The 10,106-nt window shown below is 30.8% G+C and overlaps 1 long non-coding RNA gene across 1 annotated transcript in view; it reads right to left on the minus strand.

The window, feature by feature from the left end:
• Nucleotides 1–3,462, minus strand: part of LOC128249509 (uncharacterized) — a 23,533-nt gene extending 20,071 nt beyond the window's left edge. The window contains exon 1 of the long non-coding RNA XR_008265626.1: nucleotides 3,296–3,462. This is a non-coding gene — a long non-coding RNA (uncharacterized LOC128249509). The remainder of the gene's footprint in view (nucleotides 1–3,295) is intronic.
• Between the last annotated feature and the right edge of the window lie 6,644 nt (nucleotides 3,463–10,106).

The following is a 10,106-nucleotide window of genomic DNA, read 5'->3' on the forward strand; positions in this document are numbered from 1 at the left end:
TATATATATATATATATATATATATATATATATATATATATATATATCATGCGTGTGCTTTTGTGATTGAATTTTTGTATATGTTATTTTTCTCTGAATAGATACACTTATCCATAATAAGTTCCATTAACCATTATTTTTTCACTTAGTTACTTACAAGAATCTATTTGAAATAGATATTACTCCATCGAATTACTTTATCCCAGTTTGTAGTTAATTTACTGTCATGTCATGTGTACTCAACTAAAATTATTGTATCGAAATTAGATCGTGATTAATAACTAATTTCTTTTAGAAATATATGGGCATATATTATGTGCACTTTATTAATCAATACACTACTGGTTTACAATATCGTCTATTGATTTATTCTTAATAGCATTCACTTTTGTCTTTTGTACATATAAATTATATAGCTGATCTCTCGTACTCTCATGGGGAATTGGTTTTTGTGAAATTGTTCGTAAATATAACAAGTTAAGAGTTACTGAAATCGCCTCTATAGTAATATAATAACATTCTTAATAAAATAATGACTTCACAAGGGAAAATTATATATCATATATAATTAAAGTACTATATCAATATTTAATATTAAGCTTTTACTTTTTTAAATTAGTTAAGTTTACTTACATAATGCATAATAAATGAAAAGTAGTTTCCTAAAGGGGCAAGGGTGGGCATGAGAAAGGAACACAAAATATTGAATGCGTTGAGAAAAAGAGAGACAGAGGTGGGGGGGGGGAGAAAATGGAGAGAAACAAAGTGATATATGTAGAAAAACAGAGGTTATTTTAAAATGTTTATGAAGCAATATACAAAGTGTTAACAAGTGAAAATAGTCAGTGTGTCCTTATGCAGCTAAATATTGATTCATTAATCAGAACTGGCGACAGATTTTATGAATTTTTCTGAATGCTCACGAATCATATGTTTATAAGAAATTCCTTCTTCTCCATCTTTGATGAAGTTTTATATTTGCCTCAGCTTATAATATCATATAACTCTTAAACAAAAATCAAGACATTTTAATCGCTGTACATTAATCAGATATGCTAAAAGTTTAAGGCCTCATCATATTATTCAGCAATTTTAAAGTATCTGGCTCAAGAAAATGAAAACAATAAAAGAGGCAACAATGATTTTAATGATTTTCTTATTTCTCATGGTGGCAGGAAATGTTGCATAAAACGTGAGATCTTTATTTTATGACTGCGTTAAAACAAAGAGACCTATTAGTCACAAAGACGACATTATAAACATAAATGTAACCCTTACCGTCTCAGATATTATTGAATTCAATATCCTGAAAAGTGTTATTGTAAGCACACTTACCCTTAAATTAAAGTCGCATGATATCTATCTTACCTGGAATAAAACAGCAACTAATGTAAAATATCGACATACTAATTTAAAGAACATATGGTATCCAGATGTTCATATACGTAACAGTGCAGAAGATAAATTCATATTTCAAAAGAATAAACAAGTTTTTATAAAATACGATGGAACGATTAACTTACATATAGATGGAACTTACCGCATCTACTGCAGGATTGATATAGATAAATATCCTTTTGATGAGCACATTTGTTATTTATCGATTTGTTTAGGCACAGAGATGGAGAATCAAGAAACGATAGGTAATTTTTTAATACAATACAACTTATAAACGCATATCAAATCGATGCGATTTTGAATTTGAAAGGATGGACAACTCTGAAGGAAACGTTATAGCAGTTGGGGTTACAATTCATCTCAAACAAGAAGTTACCAATGCTGCTATAACAAGATTGCTACCTCCAATAACGTTAACACTGCTTATCTTATTTGTATATATACTACCAGCTGAATCAGGTGAGAAACTTTCAGTTGTAATCACAATTTTTTTCGTCAATATTGTATATCTCTCTTAAACAGCAAATATTCTTGATCATAATTCTAAGGAGGCTTATATATACTTAATGTATCTCTTGATGCTAACACTTGCCAGTGGATTTTCTTCTCTCAAATCCATAATTGTGAGTACAATTTATGTCCATCAAAATGCAACCGGAAGTACCTCATCACCAGAAATTAGAGCACAATCAACCATATCGAAAGATCACATGAAAGCAATACCGAATTAAAAAATTCTAATACCTGTCTGAAGTCTACCTTTAATTATCGAAAGCTTGATCTGATGTCTTTGTCAGTAACAGTTATATTTTTGGTTGTCTATAACATGTTTTATCCTCGTTGACTGAGGAATGAAAACTTAATACATTATATATATACATACATACACACACACACACACACACACACACACACACACACACACACACACACACACACACACACACAAATATATATATATATATATATATGTATGTATTCATGTATGTATAATTATAAGCAAGGGTAAAAGAAAAAAGATTTATATGCCAATATGCTGAAAATAGACTTTAAATCGTCAATCACCACATACAATATACATTCACTATGAATACAGGACGTACTGAAATCGAGGGAGGCAAGCTAACAGAATCTTTTTTAAAAATCGATGTCTCTATATTGAATCAATATCGGGATTAATCCAACGGATTTTTCCATCTTCTAAGTTGTGGTTCGTGACCGATCACACGTGCGTTGAGGTTTGCTAAAGGATTTTATATTTACATATACCTGGGGTACTTATGTGTACACGTGACTCTTGCCTCTGCTTTTTTTCCATCGGTGCTTGTAATTATTTCATTTATTTCTGATCGTAATCTCTACGGAAGAGGGAAAAATCCGTTGGATTAATCCCGAAATTGATTCAATATAGAGATAACGAATTTAAAAAAACATTATTTTCGCTTGCGTTCCTTGATTTCATCACGACGTGTATTCATAGTGAATGTATATTGTATATGGTGATTAACGATTTAAAGTCTATTCTCAGCATATTGGCATAGAAATATTTTTTCTTTTGTCGTCGTTTATAATTGTTTCTAATTTGAACCTATAAAGGTATTTTAATATGTTGTTCACTTTGATCGAATGTTTCGGAAAAAAATTTGATCCTATATTAGAAGTATATATATATATATATATATATATATATATATATATATATATATACATACATAAATGTGTGTATATATATATATATATATAGAAAAGACAAAAATAAAAATGAAAATGCACATCAAGTATAAAAATTAAAAACATTTTATGTACAAGGAAGAATTTAAATACAAACGATTAGTTGAATTAGGTTGGATAATGAGTCATTATTGATGATTTTTAAGAATTAAAAAGATAAAAATACCGGTTTCGCGACAAAGCGCTGCTCATATTTCTTTGACGAAGGTCGATATCAAAACGGTGTGAAAATGGTGTCAGGTCTAATAATCTCTGTTAGAGAGTTTTAGATGCAAGGGAGGTAAGCAGTTATAGAAGTGATATAATTGAGATAGAGAAATGAGATTATACTGGAGGGTAAGGGTGTTGGGATTATTGAGGTAGTAAGTAGAGTCCTGTGTCCGGTTGTGTGTCCATATTGAGTTTTGAATGATATTTATTGATGAAGAACGCTTCTTTATTTAGTCTTTGTTGCACCGAGGTGTTCTGTGAAAATTGGTAAAAAGGAGTTAATCCAACTGATTTTTCCCTCTTCAGTAGAGATTACGATAAGAAATAAATGAAATACTTACAAGCACCCATGGAAAAAAGCACAAGCGGGAGTCATGTGCACATACAACTTCCTGATCTTCTATTTTTACCAATGTTCACAGAACACCTAGGTGCAGCAAAGACTAAATAAAGAGGCAGTCTTCATCAATAAATATCATCCACAACTCAACATGAACACACAACCGAACACAGGACACTACTTACTTCCTCAATACTCCCAACACCTTTACTCTCCAGTATTATCTCATTTCTCTACTCCAATTATATCACTTCCATAACTGCTTACCTCCCTTGCATCTAATTCTCTCTACTAGAGATTATTAGACCTGACACCGTTTTGATATCGACCAAAGAAAGATGAACAGCGTTTTGACATGAAACCGGTATTTTTATTTTGTAATTCTTTAAAAACAACAATAATGACTCATTATCCAACTTAATTGAACTAATTGTATGTATTTAAATTTTTCCTTGTACATAAAACGTTTTAATTTTTATACTTGATGTGCATTTTCATTTTTTTCTTTTCTATCTATTTACACCACGTGTAGTCAGCTTTCCTTGAATCCACTTTCTATTATATATAGCATAATAATAAATGGAGGAAAACACATATAATCAATAAGTGCGTGTGTTCGTATTTGTGAGGCACTTAATTTCTTAACAGTAGTTTATTTCAATAACCACGAATTAATTTTGTAATGAGTGTGTTTGCCTGCTACATTTGGCATTGCGTTACGTTTTATTTATTGCTGCCATAATTAATAATTTTTTCCGTGTATTTTATGAAGTATGTAAGTATTATGCATTTTTTACGGAGCTTTTTACGAAGGTAATCACTGGTGATAAAAGTAGGTGCTACGAAATTTGCAGATGTGGAAGAGGTGAAGATAAAAACTACGGAGGCGTTAAAAGGTGTCACATCGCAGCAGTGTTTCGAAGAGTAGAAAACGCGCCCAAACCGATGCATTGCTTCACATCGAAAATACTTTGAAGGTGATAAAATAGTAAGCTTAAAAGTAAGTGAATAAAATAATATTGCAAAATTCCGGTTTCTTTTTGGTAACCCCACGTATATACATTACCCGTCTGCTGTTATGTATGCATTATTCATCTCACTTATATGTATATATATATATATATATGAGTGAGATCATCTCATATATATATATATATATGTGTGTGTGTGTGTGTGTGTGTGTGTGTGTGTGTGTGTGTATATATGTATATATATATATATATATATATATATGTAAGATCATTTTACATAATTTGCTGGATATGTGAATCCTTATTTTAGTAAAGTTTTTAATCATGCAATACATTCATGTCCAAACTGGTCAAATTTTTATCGTGAACTTCTAAACACTGTACGTAAGAAAACTCTTAATAGATTTTCCTATATATTAAGGTATCCCATTATGAGGTTGGTTTTAAGATTAATTTCTGTCCTTGTGCTATATATTGCTTTAAATATTCTCAATATAATATTATAAATTTGCTAAGGTATATCCTTCAATTCTCCCGTTTTCTTCAATTTTAATTTCTACCTCTAAAGTTATTAATTATCTCCTTTAGTTTATCATTATATTCCCATTTGATTCGATAATCCAAATAATTATTGGCTGCCCCTATCATTCTTTCTTCAATTTATCACTCCGTCCCCATCAGGCATTCCCGTACTTCTAACCTAACCTTTTGTGTCGATAGATACATGTTTCCAGCACGTTGAGAGTCTAATAGATTGTCTGACAATAATTGATTTCTCACCATTAACTGGAATACAGTTGACAGCTCACAATGGAATTAATTCTAAATGTTTGAAGACTATATTCTACTTAGGTATTCTAAATATAAGTAACTAGGTCACCAGTCATTGCTATCCTGCCCTCCTCCCACTATTTCTTCTGCTACTCTCTAAATTATTGTACACATGATGTGATATTCATTATTTTCTAAATTCAATCTGCCATGAATATGACGAAAGAAACAATGTAAATATTTTGAGTTCCAATTTCGGTGTAAATATATTTAAAAATGGTTATATCTTTATGTTTAAAGTCTGTGCAGTCATCTGACGAAGAGGGTTTATTAGATGGAAGTCGCGTCAAGATATGGCGTAAAGAAAAAGAATAGAATAAAGAGATATATAAACATGAATGAAAATTTTATTTATAAAATCATGAATGAAAATTAAAAAGTGTATAACTTAAATCATAATAAATCAATTAACTATATTGTAAACATTTTATAGAAATTTAAAATCTAAGTAATTATAGAGTCTAAAGAATAAGACTAAGATACATAAATTATATAATATATATCGAAAAAGCTAAAATACTATAATTAAATTAATTGATTAAGATATTTATATTATTAATTTTATAAAAATCATATTGTCATTAGAATATTAATTCATAAAAATCACTAACATATTTTACGTACTAATAAATACACAATTAATAAATATAAATTATAACTACTACAAGTAGTAAAGTAGGAATAGTATATATACACACACACATATATATATATACACACACACACACACATATATATATACATACATACACATACAGACATATACACACATGTATATTTATATACATATATATATATATATATATATATATATACTCACACACAGACATATATATATATATATATATATATGCACACAGATAGATCAACTTATATAAATAATATAATTTATGTCTACATTTCATTTTACGTTCATCGAGAGAAACATTCAAAATATTATTATTATAAAATAATATCTCCTTAAATTCATTAGTACACGACTTACAAAAATTATTTCCTATACGATAGGATTTCGCCTTACAAACTATCTTCCAATGTAAAATGTACGTAATATTTTTAGATTTAAATTCCAAATTATATTTACTAAGTCCAGCAGAATTAATCAAATTTCTATTCTTAAAGGAATGCCTGTGTTGAGCAACCCGTAATTTAATTTCCGTAGAAGTCGATCCTACGTAAAACTTATTTAAATTATAACATTAAGTTTATTCCCGTCCATTAAAGTCACTAAACTTATATACACATCCTTCAAATTAAATCTATTATGAAATTTACATTTAGTCTTATCTCTACATGTATTATTATGTATTTCCTGGGTCTCCTCATTATTATTATTAGAATAAATATTTAATTTATATTTGTAATACTTATTTAACTTAAATCTATTAAAAGAAGAGATAATGTTACCAACATTATTAATAGTAGAATAACCTACACCCAAATTATTAGAAAATATATAATATTTTTTATTATCTCTAAGGAATATATCAATTAGGTTTAAAATTTCTTTAATAATGTTAGTTTTAATTTGACTGCCGTATGGAATGATTAGCCAAAGTTTGATCTTATAGATATTTATTATTTATTTATTATTTATTATTTATATTATTACATTTAATAATATCATTAAAAGAATTAAAATTATATTATTAAATTTATTGTTATCATTAAAAGAATTAAATTTAAATCTATTATTGTGTTCATTAAAATTATGTTTATGTTTATGTAATTTATTATAATACCTATTATACTTACCATAATTACCTAAATAGAGCTTATCATAATTATAAAGGTTATGTTTATTAAATGAATCATTAATATTATGATCATTATTATTAAAATTATAATTATACTTCAGATTATTAAAAAATTGAATATCATTAGAATATCCCGCCTCACGAAGGGCTTTACTGTAATAAGGTGCATGTTTTTCGAAGATCTTTAAATTGTAGGAAAGTAATGATATGCTCTTACCTATGGTAAATGTTAACGATTTCTTAAATGAGGGTGTGATTTCTTTTCGAATGAATACATTTAATATTTTCTTTAATCTTATGGTAAGGTTGGGTATTACCTCTTGATAAGTTAAAATTAGCATCTAAATAATTTATATTATAGTTCTCATTATATATAGTAATCAAAGCACCCACAAGAGAAAGTGAGAGCCACCCGTAATTTATTATTTATTATTTATATTATTACATTTAATAATATCATTAAAAGAATTAAAATTATATTATTAAATTTATTGTTATCATTAAAAGAATTAAATTTAAATCTATTATTGTGTTCATTAAAATTATGTTTATGTTTATGTAATTTATTATAATACCTATTATACTTACCATAATTAACTAAATAGACCTTATCATAATTATATAACTGTTTGGCTCACTCTTCTCAATCAACGTCAAGACTTCTGTGGGAAGAATATTCCTCAGTTTTGTAGACAAATACTTCACGCAAATACGCGGGTACGGACGTTTGGTCAATAGGCACAGCATAAGCGTCATGAAACGTAGATAGGCTAACTTCTTTAAAACGCCGAAGGAGCGCGGTTGCGCTTGTAGGGTGTACAATGAATGTCCTATGAGAGGCCAATGGAGTCACCTATGAGACTAAAGTGATACCCAGGCCTAGAGAACATATTAATGGCAGCAACAGACTATCCAAAGACATCGACGGTACGGGCATCAGCGATAGTGACAGAAACACCAGCATTGCCAACAACCCCAGCATTGGTACTACGGCCAGAGAGGATGACCACGCCAACACCAGCAACAACAGCAAGGCTCCATGACCAATATTACCAACAACAGTGTCTACATCACCATTGCTGAATATAGCGCCACTGCAACAGCCAGTGCCGACCACCACAATGACAACAGGCGCAGCGATATCGCAGGACTCATGCGTCGCAATGATAACACCACCGACGGTAGTTCCAGCGACACTGGTGGCAACAATGACATCTCCGGGCCCGGAGCCAACCGAAGGTATGCCAGTAATGTGAGCACAACCAACACCCGAATTCGGAAAAAACATTGGGCAAGCCGGGACGGCCTTCAACCGTGGTGTCTACAACCACAAGTCCTGTTACATGATTCCCGAAAGACGATTCATCTCCATCCTGACCATCCACGTGTGGTGACTCAAAGATGAAGGGACGCCATACGATATCAATTAGAGGATATTAAAGTGTGTTTGTGAGTATGTTTGTGTGTATGAGAGGGTAAATGCGTGTATGTATGGGTATGTGTATATATATATATGTATGTATGTAGACACACACACACACACACACACATATACATGTGTATATATATATATATATATATATATATATATGTCTATGTGAAGGCGCATGGCTTAGTGGTTAGAGCATCGAACTTACGATCGTGAGGTTATGAGTTCGAATCGCTGACCGGGCGGCGTGTTGTGTTCTTCAGTAAGACGCTTTATTTCACGTTGCTCCAGTTCGTTCAGCTATAGAAATGTGTTGCGACGTCACAGGTGCCAAGCTGTATTGGCCCCTTTGCCTTTCCCTTGGATAACACTGGTGGCGTGGAGAGGGGAGGCCCGTATGCATGGGCGACTGCTGGTCTTCCATAAACAACCTTGCCCGGACTTCTGCCTGGATGGGTAACTTTCTACGTGCAATCCCATGGTCATGTCTATGTAAAAGGAAAAGAAGAGAAATGAAATATTTGAGTTTAAACGTTGTCTATAAAAACAGACACATATATGTGTAGCTATATGTGTATACTGTAAGATTATACGTATATTTGTGCGTGTGTATGTGTTTATATGATAGTGTGCGCTTCTCCATATGTATAGGTTGGTTTATATTTGGATGTATGTGTCTAAGTCATGGTATCTATTCCCCGTTAGACACAGTAACAGTTATATATATCACTTGAACAGACACACATATCAGTATCTAAACTTAATTTTACATGCAAATACACATATACACACGCAGACACGTCTATACGCTTACATACGTAAATGCTCTCATACAGACATAGTATATAGATATATACATACATGCACACAGGCATACATACGTATATACATGCATATGTGCGTATATTCATGTATACGGATGTACACATATACATACATATATACATAGATAAACAGATGTATATCAATGTATATCATGAACTAACTGTTACTTTCTCAGCAGCACGAAGTTCTGTCAGTCAGCAGGTCGCGGTTTCAAAGCGACGAAAATAATTTGACAGAAATGAAATTTAAACCTTGAAGTGAAACTAACGGTTTTTCTGTGTTCTTAAATGTCTTACAAACATCTATCTTTCATGCTCCGTCCGTGTGTGTGTGTGTGTGTGTGTGTGTGTGTGTGTAGAGTGTAGAGTGTTAGGTGTGATGTACAGAATTAAATATTGAAAAAAAAGTCGTCAGAATTTTGGAATAACTTCTTTCATTTATGTTAAATCTCTGAACGAGGTATTAATAGTAACTGCACGACAAGGTGAAGTATATTTGCCACATTTAAGTGGCAAATATACTTCACCTTCTTTCATTTATTTTATACATATATTAGCGCTTTCATTCGTCTTTCAAACTTGTCAAATATAATTCTGTGAACATACAGAGATCTT

Source organism: Octopus bimaculoides, chromosome 15, assembly GCF_001194135.2.
Source record: "Octopus bimaculoides isolate UCB-OBI-ISO-001 chromosome 15, ASM119413v2, whole genome shotgun sequence".
NCBI lineage: Eukaryota > Metazoa > Mollusca > Cephalopoda > Octopoda > Octopodidae > Octopus > Octopus bimaculoides.